The sequence below is a fragment of the Mirounga angustirostris genome, unplaced genomic scaffold, assembly GCF_029215605.1.
Source record: "Mirounga angustirostris isolate CCGP_5_RB_7025 unplaced genomic scaffold, mMirAng1.0.hap1 SCAF_7, whole genome shotgun sequence".
Taxonomy (NCBI): Eukaryota; Metazoa; Chordata; class Mammalia; order Carnivora; family Phocidae; genus Mirounga; species Mirounga angustirostris.
Window position 1 is genome coordinate 98,866,904 of NW_026991715.1, and position 18,812 is coordinate 98,885,715.

The following is an 18,812-nucleotide window of genomic DNA, read 5'->3' on the forward strand; positions in this document are numbered from 1 at the left end:
ATTGCAATATTATTTAAGCCAAAGTTGAGCACCCACTGCTGTTGGAATAACAACTTAGGGCTGGCAAAGACACACCAGCTCTTGAGCCATTGGGCACAACTGACAATAAAACAGCAGTATAATAAGAAGTTGGCACAACCACTTCCTTCTATCATATGCTGACAGGGAAAAATAATGAAACCCGCACCAACTACTGTACTTAAGATGAAAATGCATTTACATGAAATACTTGATTCTGAGGCAATTAAGGTTTTCATTTATAGCAGCCTGTTACCTGAGTGGTACCAAGAGTCCTTTGTAATTAAAGGTGTCATTTCATTCCCAGATCCTTGGTGAGGAAAGTGAGAATTCACCTCCTGCTTCTTGGGAATTGCAGTTTTTTCATCATTTTGAAATGGAGGGTGACTAGCGTAGTCACCTCCCCACTCTGTTATACACAAGCAGCCCGTCTTAGAAACATGTTCTAAGGAACTGAACATCTCCACCCTCCGTGGTAATGTATTTCATTTTGTACTTCCCCCACCGTCCTGGTCAGGGTTCTTTTAAGGTGACTTGGCTCTGAACTTTTAGAAAGATGTGTTGTTTTACGTTAACACCAGAAGCTCTATACATCAGGAAAAAAAAACTTCAAGTGATGGGAGCTTCAAACGTATTTCTAATCTTTACAGTCCTTCAGTACTTATATTTTAAGAATGAAGGCATAATTTATTTGGGATAAAACCAAATGGCTCAGCTCTCTGCTAATAGAATCCTCAGGGCAAAAAGGGTAGAGAAAGCATCATCATAAAAAGCAGAAATTTTCACAATACTTTGAAATTTAAGCCAGAAACAATAAATTAATAATTATGTTTGCCATGATTATTGCACATTAATGATAAATTGTTCTCGTTTAGTAAATGGGACAATGAACTTGAGTGGCCCAGAGGATTAATAAACGACTGCTTATATTGGCCTAAGAAGCATTGGTGATCATTCTTGTTTTATTAAGAAAGCCATCAAGCCTTTTGCAGGGACCCCTTGTCCTTCAGTTTTTCTCTTCTTAGATTCAGTTTGATTGGTCGCCAAATGTGTTTTCCACCTGAAAGCTGACCATTGGGAAGACCTTTCCGTTCTTGCTACAGAACTGCAGTGGAGTTCCCATCTGGTAAAGTGAAAATACCTTTTTATTTTTTTCGTTAAGCCCAATCATGAAGATTTATTTTTCAATCAGGTCACATAATCAAAGGAATGCTTAAACACCTTAAACTGTCATTGTGGAGGGACAGAACAGCATTCTACAAAAGAATCATCACTAAAGCAATGGAGGGCCATCTGCCTAATTAGCCAGCGATGAAGATTGCCTTTGGTAAGCACAATATTAAAACTGTTTTTGGTTCTTCAAAGTGTGCTGTCCCATCATCTTCCCTTGAAAATAATGAAAGGGAAGAAACAATAATAGAGCACTAAAGTGGATGACATGTAGCAAGGGCCCCAGGCAAGCATTGTGTTTCCTCCTGTGCAAAGTATCATCATTTATTATCACTCATTAAAATTTAATTTTATATGCCATCTTTAAAAGGTCATTTTTTAAATTGGAATTTTGTAGGCAACATTACTGACTGGTTTACTACTGTGAAAAAACAAACCTTCATAGATTTATTGTTTTAAGCTATATTAAAGAGGCACCTTAAAAAAACAAAACAAACTATTTCCCTCTTACAGACATGATTGTTCTTCTTTCTAAGTAATTTCGTTTACACAGTATTTTCACTTGGTTTTTGCACGAGACGCACCTTGGAAACTTAATTAGAAGTGGAAAATTATTAGCATTTAAAGGGTTTAAACCTATAATTTAAATATGATAAATTTAAACCAAGACGAAATGGTAAAATAGAAACAGGACTACAATGGAAAGTGGAGTTTAACATGTCTTTTGTTTGCATTTACTGCAGTGAAAACCTATTTTTATTCTACTGAACTTTATTTTATTACAGACCATGATTATTTTGACTTCTGATGTAAAATGGTTTCATGTAGTTGTAAAACTGTAATAAGTGTTAATATGTATAATACCAATATAAAATAAATTCTTTATTCTCCAAAAGGAAAGGAGAAAATTTTTATTAAGCACCAACAATTCCAGATACTGTATATACATTTTATTATTTAATCTTGCAGGAACACATCAGAATATGTGTTGAGCCCATTTCGGAATAAAAATAACTGATACTTAGGGAAGATAAGTGGCATGCCAAAACCATGCAAGAAGACAGTGGTAGAATGGAAAAATTGGAATACTGACCCAGGTTTCCCTGACTCCAGTGGATTTTCCATAACTTAGGCTATCTCTTAAAGAAAGAGTGTCTATCTGTATCAGAACAGAGGTCTGCAAACTTTCTATGAAGAGAAAACCAGTAAATATTTTCTGCTTTGCAGGGCATATGATCTCTGGAGCAACTATTCAAAGTCTCTGTTGCAGCATGAAGTAGCTTTAAACAAATTATAAAGAAATGACCTAGCTGTATTTCAATAAAACTTTATTTACAAAGCTGGTTAGTGGGCCAGATTTGGTGAAAGAGCCACAGTTTGCCCTGCACTAGAATGTAAACTATGTGAAGGTATAAAATTTATTTGTTAACATTGTAACATAGTCCTTGAAAAAGTAATGATTAATTAATGGTGATGTTTAAAATAATGCAACTAATAATTATATGGAGTTTAGTATGTGTTAGACATTTCTGCATGCAATAACTCATAATATCCCTACAAGTTGGTTACTATTTTACCCATTTTAGGAGATAGAGAAACTGAGGAATGAATAATTTATTTGTCATAGCAACAACTCAGCAAGTAAATGGGGGATCTGAGATTTAGGCCACAAAAGGGCATAATAGGGGCTCCTGGGTGGCTCAGTCAGTTAGGTTTCTGACTCTTGATTTTGGCTCAGGTCATGATCTCAGAGTTGTGAGATTAAGTCCTGCATCAGGCTCTGCTCTGGGCATGGAGCTTGATTAAGAGTCTCTCTCTCCCTCTCCTTCTGCCCCTCCCCACCCCACTCACACATGCTCTCTCAAAAAAAAAAAAAAAAGTGCATAATACACAGTAGGACCTGTATAAATGGTTAGTTAAATGAATAAATGATTAAAGAATGAATCAATATAGAGAGTTAGTCCTGGGTATTTTAAGACAAAATCATATATCCTTGTTATCCAGAAGATATCTCTCTTCCAAATTGTCTAAGTTTACAAAATCAAATTTGAGAGTAAGTAAGTGAGAGTGAGAGAGAGAATAAAAAATGAAAATCAGCTATTGGGCATATATTTCTTTATCTAAATTAAACTAGTCGTCTTATCTTAAATAAGAATGAACTTTGGATAAGTAGGAAGGAGCATTTAGTTTTAACTAGCAAGTCCAGGTTTTCCATGAAGGAAAGAAGAGAGCAAAAAAGAAAGGTAAGAAGATAAGAAGGAAGGGGGAAAGGGAAGAAAGGAGGAAGTTAGGAATCAATCTGAGAGAAATAGCATAAGGAGATAGGAGCTAGGAAAAAAAAAATCTAGTGAGAAGAAAAATTGTAAGGGAAACCTTTTCCTCAACAGATATTTACTCAGGGCCTAACATGTATTAGGTTCTTAGCTACACCCTGGTGATAAAATAATTTAAAAAATAAAGAAAAACAATCAAGAATACTGTACTCATAAGGCTTATAGTATATTAAAGAGATAATATAAAATAACATTCATATAAAAGTAGAATTATGAATCAAGGTAACTGCTCCAAAGAATTGATAAAAATGCTCTGAGACTGTCCCAGTGGGACTGAAGGGTATGAGAAGGTCTCTGAGGAAATGATATTTACATTAAGAGTTGCAGATCAATAGGAATTATCCATATTAAGAGTGGGGAAAAGAGCATTTCAGGCAGATGACTAAGAGGGGAGAGTTTCAGAGACAACAATGATGAATCAGACAAGGCAGTGAACAGTGTAGCTGAGGATGAATGGATAGAGTGGAGATAGATGTGGCATGAATTTGTGAGTTAGTTATTTCAGGGAATAGAGAGAAAACCTCAAGTGTTGGTGAAGTGAGAAGATGGGAATTCAAGCGTAGAACTTTGGACATTTCAAGCTGGAGATAGCTGAGAGACATTCGAGTAGAGCTCACCAGAAGACAATGAATCCATAAACCTATCTGTTAGATGAGAGGCATGGAGGAGTGATAGGAAGTAGTGAATATTAGCATTTGGATCATGAGTGTGGAAGATCACTTAGGGAAAGATAGCAAAAGAAGATCAGAACTCCCATGTTTGGAGTGAGGCAGAGAGAGTACCTTGTAAAGGACACTGAAAAGGAGTGGTGAGAGAGGAAGGAATAAAGCCCAGAATTTTAGTAGTATGGAAGCCAAGAGAAAATTTTCAAGAAGGAGGCACACTAACACTAAATGTGGTGAGAGGTTTTGTAAGGTGAGGACTGAGAAGTGTTTTTGTATTTCTAACAAGGATATTATTGATGTCCTTAACAAAGCTGTTTTTGAGTCATGGGTACAGAAATAAGACTAGAGTAGTAACATAATTATGATGGGGAAAGTGTGACAGCCTTTATAGACAACATTTTTGAAAAGCTTTGGTGTAAATTAGAGTAACAGTGCTGTATCTGGAAAGGAATGAAAAGATAAGAGTGTCTTAATTATTAATGCTTGAATGCTGATCAGAGAATCCAGTAAGAAGGAGAGGTGAGAAAAGAGGAATAAGAGTGGCTTTGTGTAAAGATACAAAGGAAGATAAAACAAAAGGAAAGTATATTTGAGAAAGTAAAAACATAAGACTTAAGAAAAACAAAGAACAAGTGTGAACAACAAGAAAATCTCATGCCTTATCCTACAAGAGATTCTCCAGGAGATCTACAAGTTGGTACCACACAATAATTTAAGAGTAGTATAGATTACACACTCTCACTTTCTCCCACTATTTATGGGTGCAGTCAATTAAACTTAGCAACATTACACAATAGTAGCAGAGCTATTGCATTTCCCATCCTGTGGGGCTATCAGTGCATAGAGTCATTTTCCAACTGTCAGGGCAGAGGACTTGGTCTCTGGATAGTGATTACAATCCTTTGAATGTTTATGTAGAAACTCTTCCTACCCAGAAGAGAAACTATTACAACAAGCACTATCAGCAAATGATACACTGCTTCCTTTTGCATTCTTAACACAAGCATGACTAAGCTACCAAATAAATCAGAGAAGCATAGACAGTCCTTAGGAATTATTTTCTTGAATTTAAATAGTCATTGATTGCTAGGGACCAGGTCTCTACTTCTATCTTCTCTCTTTTCATTTAATTTTAACCAAGCCCTGGGTTTTACCTTTTTCACTAATTTATTCAAAGAATTATATAGTTCTCACTATTTATCAAAAACTAAAAATATTGAAATGAACAAGACATACTTCAGCTTTCATGGAGCTTATGCCCTAGTGAAGGAGACAAGCTTTATATTTATTCTGTAACCTTTTGTTTTGTTTTGTTTTTTGTTTTTTTGCAGTTTACAATGGTTTGAAACTCACAGCAATCTTGAAAGGAAGACAGAGTAAACATTCTTCATCTAATTGTAAAGGTAAGCTGAAAGGACTCTGGAAAGATATTAAAAAACATAATGGCAAAGCATAATGGTTCTCAAAGTGTGGTCCCCCAACCAGCATCAACTAGATACTTGCTAGAAATACAAATTTGCTGGCCCCAATCCAGACCTAGTAAATCAAGAACTCTGGGATAAGGCCTAACGATCTGTTTATTAAGATCTCCAGGTGTCTCTGCGGCACACTCAAGAATGAGAAACACTGGTATAAGAGAAAGATATTGAATTGAATTAAAAGACTGGGCTTTGGGTAACATGACTTTGGGGAAATTACTTAAATATTTGGCCTCAGTTTTCTAGAAATAAATCCTGTCTTGCTTGTGGCTATAAATAAATCTATGCCAGGGGTCATAAATTCAAATCTCTAGTGAGACCAAACAGGCAGCATCAGTGAATGCTGATGGATAGACATAAGGGAAAACAATAGCATAAGTAAGCTGATAAATAGCATCTAGGTGTTAGGAGAAAAAAGTGACTAGTAGGAACTGTATCAAACTTGAAAAAACAAAGCCCTTTTAGGAAAAATAATTCAAGAAAAAATAGAAAGCTAACCTAAATTTATGTGTGTGTACATAATCAATTATTAAATATGAACAAACACTACAATTTAAAATTGTGTGTGTATAAAAAATAAAATAGAAATGGAGGGAGGGAAGGAGTAGGACAGAAAGAGCAAGCAAGAGAGAGAGGTGGAAAGAGAGAGAGGTTGATTTTGGGGCTGGAGGGCTAAATTTTGTGAGAAGGCTATCAGAATGAACTATGCTCTGTTTTAGAGGTCCACATGAGAAAAGCAGTATCTCTGAGGGTGATGGTAAGAAAGGTGAGGGTTGTGGTGGGAAAGGATTGATTAGATGGCAAGGTATAAACAGTAGACTTCCATGATGGACTCCTGCCATGATCTTGATCAAGGTCATATAGCTGGTAATTAGTGGAATCACACATATGACTGTCAATTAAGACTATGAAGAAATGGTAGAGAGTTGAAGCTGCAGTGCTCTTGAATTGACCTGCTTGGTCCCAAGTGTCAAAGCACTGACAGGTAAGGCCAGGTCTGGAAGTCTGGTTAAAAGAGTGGTCTCACTGTTTAAGCAGGCAAAATGTTGTGTATTGAAATTACAGGGAAAAATTTAAACATTGGTTAAATATAATAGGTGGGGTGTAGGAAGATAAGATTAAAAAGGAAGGAAAGGTACTTATTGTAAATAGGTAAGGAGATAGTATTTAAACAGGAAGGCAAAAGTAACTAGTGAAAAGGGCACAATCAAGTCTAGGGCCATTTTTTTCTGCCTTTTAAAAATATACAGCCTAATAACTTTGTTCTTTGGCCACAGAAGATGATAATTGCCAGTAGGTAAAGGGGGACACACAGGTGACTCTCATCCTTCTTCTGGGAATCGGCCAAGATAACAGACAAAATTATGGCTATAACTCTATATTTCTATTTTTTAATGGAAATATAACAATATGACAAATAGAAAATATGGAGAATTTTAAGGGGCTCTGTTGCTATAAAAGAGAACTCATGTTCTGGAAGACTACTTAAGAAGCCCCCACTGACACTATCTCCAATGAAATCAGTGCTTTGTTTAATAGCAAGAAAGAACTTGCTCCTTTCCAACACCCCACAAACTATACAATGACATGAGATAGAGTTCAAAGCCAAATTGGCAAATTTGCAAATAACATCTACTTATATGTGCTTCAGAATATCATTACTTGTATCAATTAGAAGAAATTTTCACATGATTATACAGTGAACTCAACTAAGATAAGAATGATCACTTTTCTAAAAGAAATGTTTTTTAGTGGGAGGAAAAAAATCTTTTAAAGATTTGTTCATTTGAGAGAGAGAGAGAGAGCATGCACATGAGAGTGGGGGAAAGGACAGAGGGAGAGGATCTTCAAGCAGACTCCTTACTGAACATGGAGCCCACCACAGGGCTAGATCTCATAACCCATTAGATCAGGACCTGAGCCAAAACCAAGAGTCCGACACTTAACTGACTAAGCCAACCAGGCACCCCAGAAAAAAAACATTAAATCCAGTTTGTGTTCTGTTCTATTTTACTTGACTTATTTCATAGCCTTTTTTAGGGCACAGATAGGAAGAAATGGTTTCTATGAAAATCACTCTCTGTGGCTGCGTTTTTTTTTTTTTTAATTTAAATTCAATTAGCCAACTTACAGTACATCATTAGTTTCTGATGTAGTGTTCAATAATTTATCAGTTGGGTATAACACCCAGTGTGTACCACATTGTGTGCCCTCCTTAATGCCCATCACTCAATTACCCCATCCCCCCACCCACCTCCCCTCCAGCAACCCTCAGTTTGTTTCCTAGAGTTAAGAGTCTCTCATGGTTTTTCTCCCTCTCTGATGACTTCCCATTCAGTTTTCTAAATCACATCTAAACTACAGGTTACTCATCAGCAGGCAATAGGTGGAGAATGCCTCAGTGAATTTGCAAAGGCTTTTTCCCTTGGTACATCCTCCATTTTTATCTGTACTAGGCAGATTTCCACTCATCTTTCAAGATCCAGCACATGTGCACCTTCTATCTGCAGCCTTTCTGGACTACTGTTGACAAAGCTAATTGCTTTCTTCCTGCTTCCACAGTGCTCTGTCTATAACTCTGATATTTTCTCATCATTTTATAACTGTTAAATGGCTATCTTCTTTTTTTTTAAGATTTTATTTATTTATTTGACAGGCAGAGACACAGCGAGAGAGGGAACACAAGCAGGGGGAGTGGGAGAGGGAGAAGCAGGCTCTCCGCTGAGCAGAGAGCCCGACGTGGGGCTCGATCCCAGGACTCTGGGATCATGACCTGAGCTGAAGGCAAACGCTTAACGACTGAGCCACCCAGGCGCCCCTATATGGCTATTTTCTACTTTAGACTATGAGTTTCTCAACAGTAGTGCCCTTGCCTCATTAATCTTCTAATTCTTGGTATTTATCAGAATATCTGACCTGCAAAATACTCACTAAATAAGCACAGATTTGCATGAATGTAAGAAAGTAGGATATGAAAGGCAGTATGAATTTCCCAAGGTGAAGGCCAAACTTCTTTCCTTTGTTATATGAATGATTTGGGTGGGAGGTAGTAACTTCCAATTGAGCTTATTATCTCATGGGCCAGTCTATACTAGGTATATACCAATATGCTAAAATTCCCATGGTTTGTGTGTGCAAAGAGAAAGAGACAGGAAGCATGTGAATTATTTCTATGTAATACTGGAAAAGTAGTCAAGTCAGAGGATTCATTCTATCTCCTGACACACCATGGATTTCTATAATCATAATCAGATTTTTCAGAAACAAATATTACAGCTTTTTTTTTTTTATGATCCTATGACTTCTAGTATTTAAATGTATATCTGCTTTTTCACTAGGAATATAAGAACAGTTCTAATATATTCTTGGCCTGAGAAGTAGGGGAAATGATGAGAGATTGAAGTAGGGAAAGTGATGAGAGATTGATTGATTCGCATTTTGATAAATTTAATCCCATTCTATAGCAACTTTACCTTTGATGGGGTAAGGTTGGGGAACTGAGGAACACGTTCTCTTGTGAAACAGTTGTTGTATCTTGTTTTTATACTTATCAAAATGCATTTTTCATATCATACCTATTGTCCCTTCTGTTAAACTAGGTATAAAGAACATTTTGTCATGACAATGTTCACATTTTTGCCCTGTCTGTGTGTATACATAGGTATACACACATTTATACAGATATAAAACAGTAAATGCCTGAGAGACTAGAAAATGACACAATTTGGACCAAGGGGTGAGAAATTGCAGGTCTATGTCATTTCATGTAAGGGAAAATAAAGAAAATTGCTTGAGAAACACAGAAAAGTTACAGGGAAATGTTCAGCTATTGCAGAAGGATTGCTACTTCATGAGGCATTTCCCCTTATTATTTTTATCTTTAAGTAGAATATGAAGTATTTTGTTTATGTACAAGTTTATGTCTCAGCTTTGCTCTCTGATCCTCATTTGGACCCAGCCATTGACACAGCTATACAGATGCTCTGGGGCAGTCTCAAGAGAGGATAAGGCATACCCAACTGTGAACCTGCAAATGAGTAGAAAGCCTTTCTGACTCTCAAAGACTGAAATACTGGAATAATCACTCCTATATTGTTCTGTACCCCTCATGCCATAAGCCTGAGAAGCTTTAAGAGAAATATACACAAGATAATGCTCTTGGTGTAAAGCAAAGGAAATCTTTGTTTTCTCTGTTTTAATTTCCTAGACTTACCACCTTCCTATTTTTTATAAATATCTTTCAGTGTTTAATGTTCAAGGCCAGTCACATTTACTTCATGTTTCATTTTCTGATATTCAGATTCTCTCTGATGCTTACTCTAATGACAAACCCTGTCTTCTTTTGGGATACAATTCTGTTTGTGTTGCTAATTTCTTAATTTTCCTGTCCCTATCCTCTCTCCTTATTGCGAAGTATCACTTGAATCTAAGTGAGATTTTTTTTTTAAGCCTTCAACTGTCCTGCTTCTCAGTTTCCAGTTGATGTTATAATCTTCTGTTTGGGATACCACAGTTGATTACTCTAGAAATGACTGTAATATTATCTACATTTGTTGGAAGGGTGGAAGAAAACTGTGATTAAATAAAAAATTGGCTTGGATTTTGCCTCAAACTTCTACATTTGTTTAGGGGCTTAATCAAAATTTTGCTGTTGGTGTTTCTAAATGTTTTACTCTACCACTTGCTTGGTCAGTACAAATGTGATAGACTGAATTACTGACTCCATTATTTACCACTATCAGAATCCATGTCCTTTTCCATAGAACTTTGCATTTATTCCCACTGGAGATGAGTATACAGTTTCCACTTTGACTTTGGGCTTAGTCATGTGACTTGTTTTAGCCAATAAGGCTTGTGATGTGCTTGTCCTCATGTCCCTCTGTCATCTTTGTAAAAAGAACCTGCCCCATTAAATATCCTGGCCCAAGGAAGATGAGAGATACTGAAACATATTTAGATTCAACTACCAGCCTGGGGCCCACTCCAGCTTAGAAAGCCAACTTTGTGCCTGCCCACACACAAGAAATAAGGAATAAATCATTGTTGTTTTAAATCACTGAGCTTTGGGAATGCTTGTTATGTGGTAATGACTGACTAATACAACCACCCACTTTTGTGACAATGAGGAGAAAAAATATTAACTTCAGTCATATCATTAATTAACATTCATGTGGTACTCAATGTGTATAGAAATATGCATTCTGACAGCATAAAAGATTTGGAATTTTAGACTTTGCTGGAAGGTTCTGTTGGAAGGGTATGACATTCATCCAATCACTACTTTAATACCATTTATTAAGAGCTTCTTCTGTGCCAGAAACACTGTGCTACAGCCTGAAAGAACAAAAATAAACAAGATGGACACCTGACATCAATGAATATGAGGCCTAGTAGAAGGTGACAGATTTGTAAAAAATGCAGTACTTTATAAAATTATGCACATTGGCTGACTTTGAATTGTACATAGCACAGCAACTGGAGTCCAGCATACTGTGTCAGCATGCTTGGGTCAGAATCTAGGCCTAACCTCTACCTTACCTTTATGTGTCTCAGTCTCCTCATTTTTAAAAAGCAGTAAATTGGGGTGCCTGGATGGCTCAGTTGGTTAATCGTCCAACTCTTGATTTCAGCTCAGCTCATAATCTCATGGTCATGGGATCGAGCCCTGCATCAGGCTCCATGCTCAGCAGGGAGTCTGCTTGAGATTCTCTCTCTCCCTCTCCCCCTCCCCCTGCTTGCTCTCACTCTCTCTCTCAAATAATAAATAAATCTTTTAAAAAATAAAATACATATAAAAATAAATAAAAAATAAAAAGCAGTGAAATAGTAGTTAGGTCACTGCCTAATATATAACATAAACTCAATTCTTGTTATTATTATCACTATTATTTTTATTGTCAATATCAGCAGCATCTTAAATACTATTCTTTTATAATCGTCAACAGTTTCCTGAGCATAGTGTGCCTAGAGACATGGAAGGCACTGTGCCAAAGGCTGAGAGGGATTCAAAAAGTAATGAAGCAGTCTTCTACTTTCAAGGCACTCACCAGGAAAATCAACATGAAAAGGACAGTGGTTACAGTGAGGGAAAAAACAGTCACTGGAAGAATCATGTAATATGTACCTTGTCAATTCAATGAAATGGAAACAAATTATTTTATGTTCATATAACCAGCCAGACCTAACCAGTTAAATTTTCACTTGTATTATGAATTGCCTCAACCTTGCTTAGGATTACCCTATGTAAATTCTCGATAGCTACAACTAAAACTAAAAAGTAGGAATTTGTATTTCTTGATAAATTGACCCAGTCTGACCTATATTCTCAGAAGGAGGGTCTCAGATAACAATTCCTACACAATTCTATTCAAGTTGTATAAACTGGTCTATAGCTATGGCTCTGCCATTTGCAAAAGAAAAATATAAAACATAATCTGGATTCCAGAGCTTGCCTTACTTACCACAATTCTAATTCAGACTAAGTGGCTATAAAACAGCCTTAAGTTGGTCCAAATTTCCAGATTAACCACAACATCTAATTTCTATCCAAATATACATGCAGGAAAACAAACAAACAAACAAACAAAAAAACAGAATAAGGTTGTTATTAAAGTTTAGTGTGAAGATAAAAGTAATCCTAATAACACAATGTATAGACTAAAAGCCATATGTGACTGGAATAAAAGGAGGGCCAGTTCCTTGGACTTGGCCAAGGTGAGAGATATGGTGGTTTATGGAAGGTTTAGCGGTGGGATGGGAAATGGGAAATGGCCTTATTTTATATATATATGGGCTTCAGATATTTTCCCTTCCACAATGAGACATTTTGTTGATTATAATAAACAGAGACACCTGGGTGGCTCAGTTGGTTAAGCATCTGCCTTTGGCTCAGGTCATGATCCCAGGGTCCTAGGACTGAGCCCTGCATTGGGCTCCTTGCTCAACAAGGAGCCTGCTTCTCCCTCTGCCTGCCACTCCCCTTGCTTGTGCTCTCTCTCTGTCTCTCTGTCTCTCTGACAAATAAATAAATAAAATCTTAAAAAAAAAGTTTATAAACACACACAGACACACAAACCACTCACAAATCAATAAAACAGATATCTCTATAAAAATAGGCAAAGGATAAGAAGAAGTAGTTCAGAGGAAAGAAAATATAAATAGCTAACATATGAAAATATGCTTAACCTTCCCAGTAACTACAGAAATTAAAATAAAATGAAAACAATATTAAAATATTTTACACTTACCTGATTGCATTTTAAAATATTACATATTAAAAAAGAGCTGAGAGGAAAATAAGGAAGAAGTTCTTTGATATACACAATTTTGTTGTGAAGCATTCTAGAGGGCAACTTGATACTATCTATCAAATATTAAAATATGCTTAACTCTTAGCTTAGATATTCTATTTGCATTATGTCTTAAAGAAGTGTTTGTAGAGGGGGCAGAGCAAGATGGCAGAGGAATAGGAGACCTGGATTTCATCTGGCCCCAGGAATTCAGCTGGATAGGGATAAAACCATTCTGAACACCTACGAACTCAACAGGAGATTGAAGAAAGGAATAGCAACCACTCTCTGAACAGAAAAGCTACCACTTACTGGAAGGTAGGATGTGCGGAGAAGTGAATCTGAGGCAATACTCGGGAGGACAGACGGCGGGGGAGGGGGCCTCTCTCGGCCACTTCTGGAAAGTGATAGAGCCACGGAGCACAAAATCGGAACTTTTAGAAGTTGGCTCCTCTGAGGGATGTCGCTCCAGTGGCTAAGCAGGGGGTGGAACCCTCGTGGGACAGTGTGGTCTCAGGACCCTTGGGGTCACACAAAGACTGGGGGTGCCTGAGTGCAGCAGAGTTCCCAGGTATCACAGAGGGGAAGCTAGCTGCAGAGATGGAGCCGAGGAGCAGGCTCTCAGCTCGGGGTTGCCATAAACTGTGATCCGCGGCATAGTCGGGCCACTGCTCCTCCAGCAGGGACCCAACAAGTGGCAGATCTGGGGAGACTCACCTTCCTCCCCCAGGAGGAGTGGCGCGGGAGCGCACTGCAGGGATTTGCTGGGTTTGGAGACTCCACAAGGCATCAGGTGCCAGAGATAGAAATGCTCCATCACTGGCCGGGTGAGCACGGAGTGCGGCCGGAGACCAGGGAGATGGGAGTGACTGCTTTTCTCTGGCGGCTCACTGAGGAATGGGTTCTCGGCTCCTCCAGGGCGGAGACTGGGAAGCCGCCATTTTCACTCTCGTCCTCCAAAGCCATACCAAAAGCTTGCAGGGAACAAAAGCTCCGGAGAGCAAACCCGAGCAGATTACTTAGCCCAGACCGGGCAAGGGTGGGGCAAGTCCACCTCTGGCAAAGACGTTTGGGAACCACGGCAACAGGCCCCTCCCCAGATCAGCAAGAAGAGCCAGCCAAATCCAAGTTTACTGATCAATGAGAACGGCAGAACTCCAGCACTAGAGGACTACTGCACATAGACTTCATGGCTTTTTTAGCATGATTCCTTAGTCTTTCAAAGTTAATTTTTTTAACTGTCTTTTTTTTTTTTTTCATTTTCCCTTTTCAACCAACATCTTATCAATCTCTTTTTTTTGTAGTTTTTAATTTTATTATATTATGTTAGTCACCATACAATACATCATTAGTTTTTGATGTAGTGATCCATGATCCATTGTTTTCGTATAACACCTAGTGCTCCATGCAGTACATGCCCTCCTTAATACCCATCACTGGGCTAACCAATCCCCCCCCCTCCCCTCTACAACCCTGTTTGTTTCTCAGGTCCATAGTCTCTCATGGTTCATCTCTCCCTCCAATTCCCCCCCCCCATTTTTCCCTTCCTTCTCCTAATGTCCTCCATGTTATTCCTTATGTTTCAATCTCTTTTTTAAAAAAAATAATTTTTATTTTTCATTTTTAGAGTCATATTCTATCCCTTCATAGTAGTTACCCTTATTTTTGGCATATATATATACCAAATAAATTATTATATATATATAACTTGTTCCCTCTTTAAAATTTTGAGATACAGTTTCTTCTAACAGATCAAAATATATCCTAAATCGCTAGTGTATGGCTTTGTTCTAGTCTCCTGCCTGATCACATTCTCTCCTTTTTTTTTTTTTTAAATCCTCTTCTTTCTTTTTTCAACCAACTTCTTATCAATTCCTTTTATAAAATCTTTTATGATTTTCATCTTCACAATCATATTCCATCCCTTCATCATATTAACCCTTATTTTGTACATATATAAGTTTTTCTTTCTTTAAAATTTTAGGAGGCACTTTCTTCTAAAAGGCCAAAATACGCCCAAAATCTAGTGTGTGGCACTGATCTATGTACCAGCCTGAACATATTTGATCATATCCTGTTTTTTTTTTTGTTTTCTTTTGTTTTTGTTTGTTTTCATATTTTTCTTTTTCTTTTTTCTTTTTCTTTTTTCTTTCTTTCCCTTTCTTTTGCCCCAGTTTCAGGTCTTTTCTGATTTGTTTAGAGTATATTTTCTGGGGAGATTTTTACCCTGTTAGCAATTTCTTCTATCATTCATCTATTCTCTTCTGGACAAAATGACAACACAAAAAAAATCACCTCAAAAAAAAGAACAAGAAGCAGTACTGACTGCCAGGGACCTAATTAATACAGACATTAGTAAGATGTCGGAACTAGAGTTCGGAATGATGATTTTAAAGATACTAGCTGGGCTTGAAAAAAGCATGGAAGTTATTAGAGAAACCCTTTCTGGAGAAATAAAATAACTAAAATCTAACCAAGATGAAATCAAAAAGGCTATTAATGAGGTACAATAAAAAATGGAGGCTCTAACTGCTAGGATAAATGAGGCAGAAGAGAGAATCAGTGATATAGAAGACCAAATGATGGAAAATAAAGAAGCTGAGAAAAATAGAGATAAACAACTACTGGATCACAAGGGCAGAATTCGGGAGATAAGCGATACCAAGAGACAAAACAACATTAGAATAATTGGGATCCCAGAAGAAGAAGAAAGAGAGAGAGGGGCAGAAGGTATATTGGAGCAAATTATAGCAGAGAAATTCCCTAATTTGGGGAAGGAAACAGGCATCAAAATCCAGGAGGCACAGAGAACCCCTCTCAAAATCAATAAAAATAGGTCAACACCCCGACATCTAATAGTAGAACATACGAGTCTCAGAGACAGAGATAATCCTGACAGCAGCTTGGGAGAGGAGATATGTAACCTACAATGGTAGAAACATTAGATTGGCAACAGACCTATCCACAGAGACCTGGCAGGCCAGAAAGGACTGGCATGATATATTCAGAGCACTAAACAAGAAAAATATGCAGCCAAGAATACTATATCCAGCTAGGCTGTCATTGAAAATAGAAGGAGAGATAAAAAGCTTCCAGGACAAACAAAAACTAAAGGAATTTGCAAACATGAAACCAGCCCTACAAGAAATACTGAGGGGGGTCCTTAAGCAAAGAGAGAGCCTAAAAGCAACACAGACCAGAAAGGAACACAGACAATATACAGTAACAGTCACCTTACAGGCAATACAATGGCACTAAATTCATATCTTTCAATAGTTACCCTGAATGTAAATGGGCTAAATGCCCCAATCAAAAGACACAGGCTATCAGATTGGATTAAAAACAAGACCCATCGATATGCTGTCTGCAAGAGACTCATTTTAGACCCCAAGACACCCCATGATTGAAAGTGAAGGGGTGGAAAACCATTTACCATGCTAATGGACACCAAAAGAAAGCTGGGGTGGCAATCCTTATATCAGACAAATTAGATTTTAAACCAAGGACTGTAATAAGAGATGAGGAAGGACATTATATCCTACTTAAAGGGTCTATCCAACAAGAAAGATCTAACAATTGTAAATATCTATGCCCCTAACATGAGAGCAGCCAATTATATAAGGCAATTAATAACAAAAGCAAACACATTGGCAACAATACAATAATAGTGGGGGACTTTAAGACCCCCCTCACTGAAATGGACAGATCATCTAAGCAAAAGATCAACAAGGAAATAAAGACTTTAAATGACACACTGGACCAAATGGACTTCACAGACATATTCAGAACATTCCATCCCAAAGCATTGGAATACACATTCTTCTCTAGTGCCCATGGAACATTCTCCAGAATAGATCACATCCTAGGTCACAAATCACGTCTCAACCGCTACCAAAAGATTGGGATCATTCCCTGCCTATTTTTAGACCACAATGTTTTGAAAATAGGAATCAATCACAAGAGGAAAGTCAGTAAGAACTCAAATACATGGAGGCTAAAGAGCATCCTACTAAAGAATGAATGGGTCAACCAGGAAATTAAAGAAGAGTTAAAAAAAATTCATGGAAGCCAATGAAAATGAAAACACAACTGTTCAAAATCTTTGCAATGCAGCAAAGGCAGTCGTAAGAGGAAAGTATATAGCAATACAAGCCTTTCTCAAGAAACAAGAAAGGTCTCAAGTACACAGCCTAACCCTACACCTAAAGGAGCTGGAGAAAGAACAGCAAATAAAGCCTAAACCCAGCAGGAGAAGAGAAATAATAAAGATCAGAGCAGAAATCAATGAAATAGAAACCAAAAGAACAGTAGAACAGATCAACGAAACTAGGAGCTGGTTCTTTGAAAGAATTAACAAGACTGATAAACCCCTGGCCAGACTTATGAAAAAGAAAAGAGAAATGACCCAAATCAACAAAATCATGAATGAAAGAGGAGAGATCACAACCAACACCAAAGAAATACAAACAATTATAAGAACATATTATGAGCAACTCTATGCCAGCAAATTAGATAACCTGGAAGAAATGGATGCATTCCTAGAGATGTATCAACCACCAAAACTGAACCAGGAAGAAATAGAAAACCTGCACAGACCTATAGCCACGAAGGAAATTGAAGCAGTCATCAAAAATCTCCCAAAAAACAAAAGCCCAGGGCCAGATGGCTTCCCAGGGGAATTCTACCAAACATTTAAAGAAGAATCAATACCTATTCTTCTGAAACTGTTCCAAAAAATAGAAATGGAAGGAAAACTTCCAAACTCGTTTTATGAGGCCAGCATTACCTTGATCCCAAAACCAGACAAAGACCCCATCAAAAAGGAGAATTACAGACCAATATCCTTGATGAACATGGATGCAAAAATTCTCACCAAAATCCTAGCCAATAGGATCCAACAGTACATTAAAAGGATTATTCACCCTGACCAAGTGGGATTTATCCCTGGGCTGCAAGGTTGGTTCAACATCTGCAAATCAATCAATGTGATACAATACATTAATAAAAGAAAGAATAAGAACCATATGATCCTCTCAATAGATGCAGAAAAAGCATGTGACAAAGTACAGCATCCTTTCTTGATCAAAAGTCTTCAGAGTATAGGGATAGAGGGTATGTACCTCAATATCATAAAAGCCATCTATGAAAAACCCACAGCGAATATCATCCTCAATGGGGAAAAAATGAGAGCTTTTCCCCTAAGGTCAGGAACATGGCAGGGATGTCCACTATCACCACTGCTATTCAACATAGTATTAGAAATCCTAGCCACATCAATCAGACAACAAAAAGAAATAAAAGGCATCCAAATCAGCAAGAAGAAGTCAAACACTCACTCTTTGCAGATGATATGATACTTTATGTGGAAAACCCAAAAGACTCCACCCCAAAACTGCTAGAACTCATACAGGAATTCAGTAAAGTGGCAGGATATAAAATCAATGCACAGAAATCAGTGGCATTCCTATACGTCAATAACAAGACAGAAGAAAGAGAAATTAAGGAGTCAATCCCATTTACAACTGCACCCAAAACCATAACACACCTAGGAATAAATCTAACCAAAGAGGCAAAGAATCTGTACTCAGAAAACTATAAAATACTCATGAAAGAAATTGAGGAAGACACAAAGAAATGGAAAAACATTCCATGCTCATGGATTGGAAGAACAAATATTGTGAAGTTGTCGATGCTACCTAGAACAATCTACACATTCAATACAATCCCTATCAAAATACCATCCACTTTTTTCAAAGAAATGGAACAAATAATCCTAAAATTTGTATGGAACCAGAAAAGACCCCAAATAGCCAGAGGAATGTTGAAAAAGAAAAGCAAAGCTGGCAGCATCACAATTCC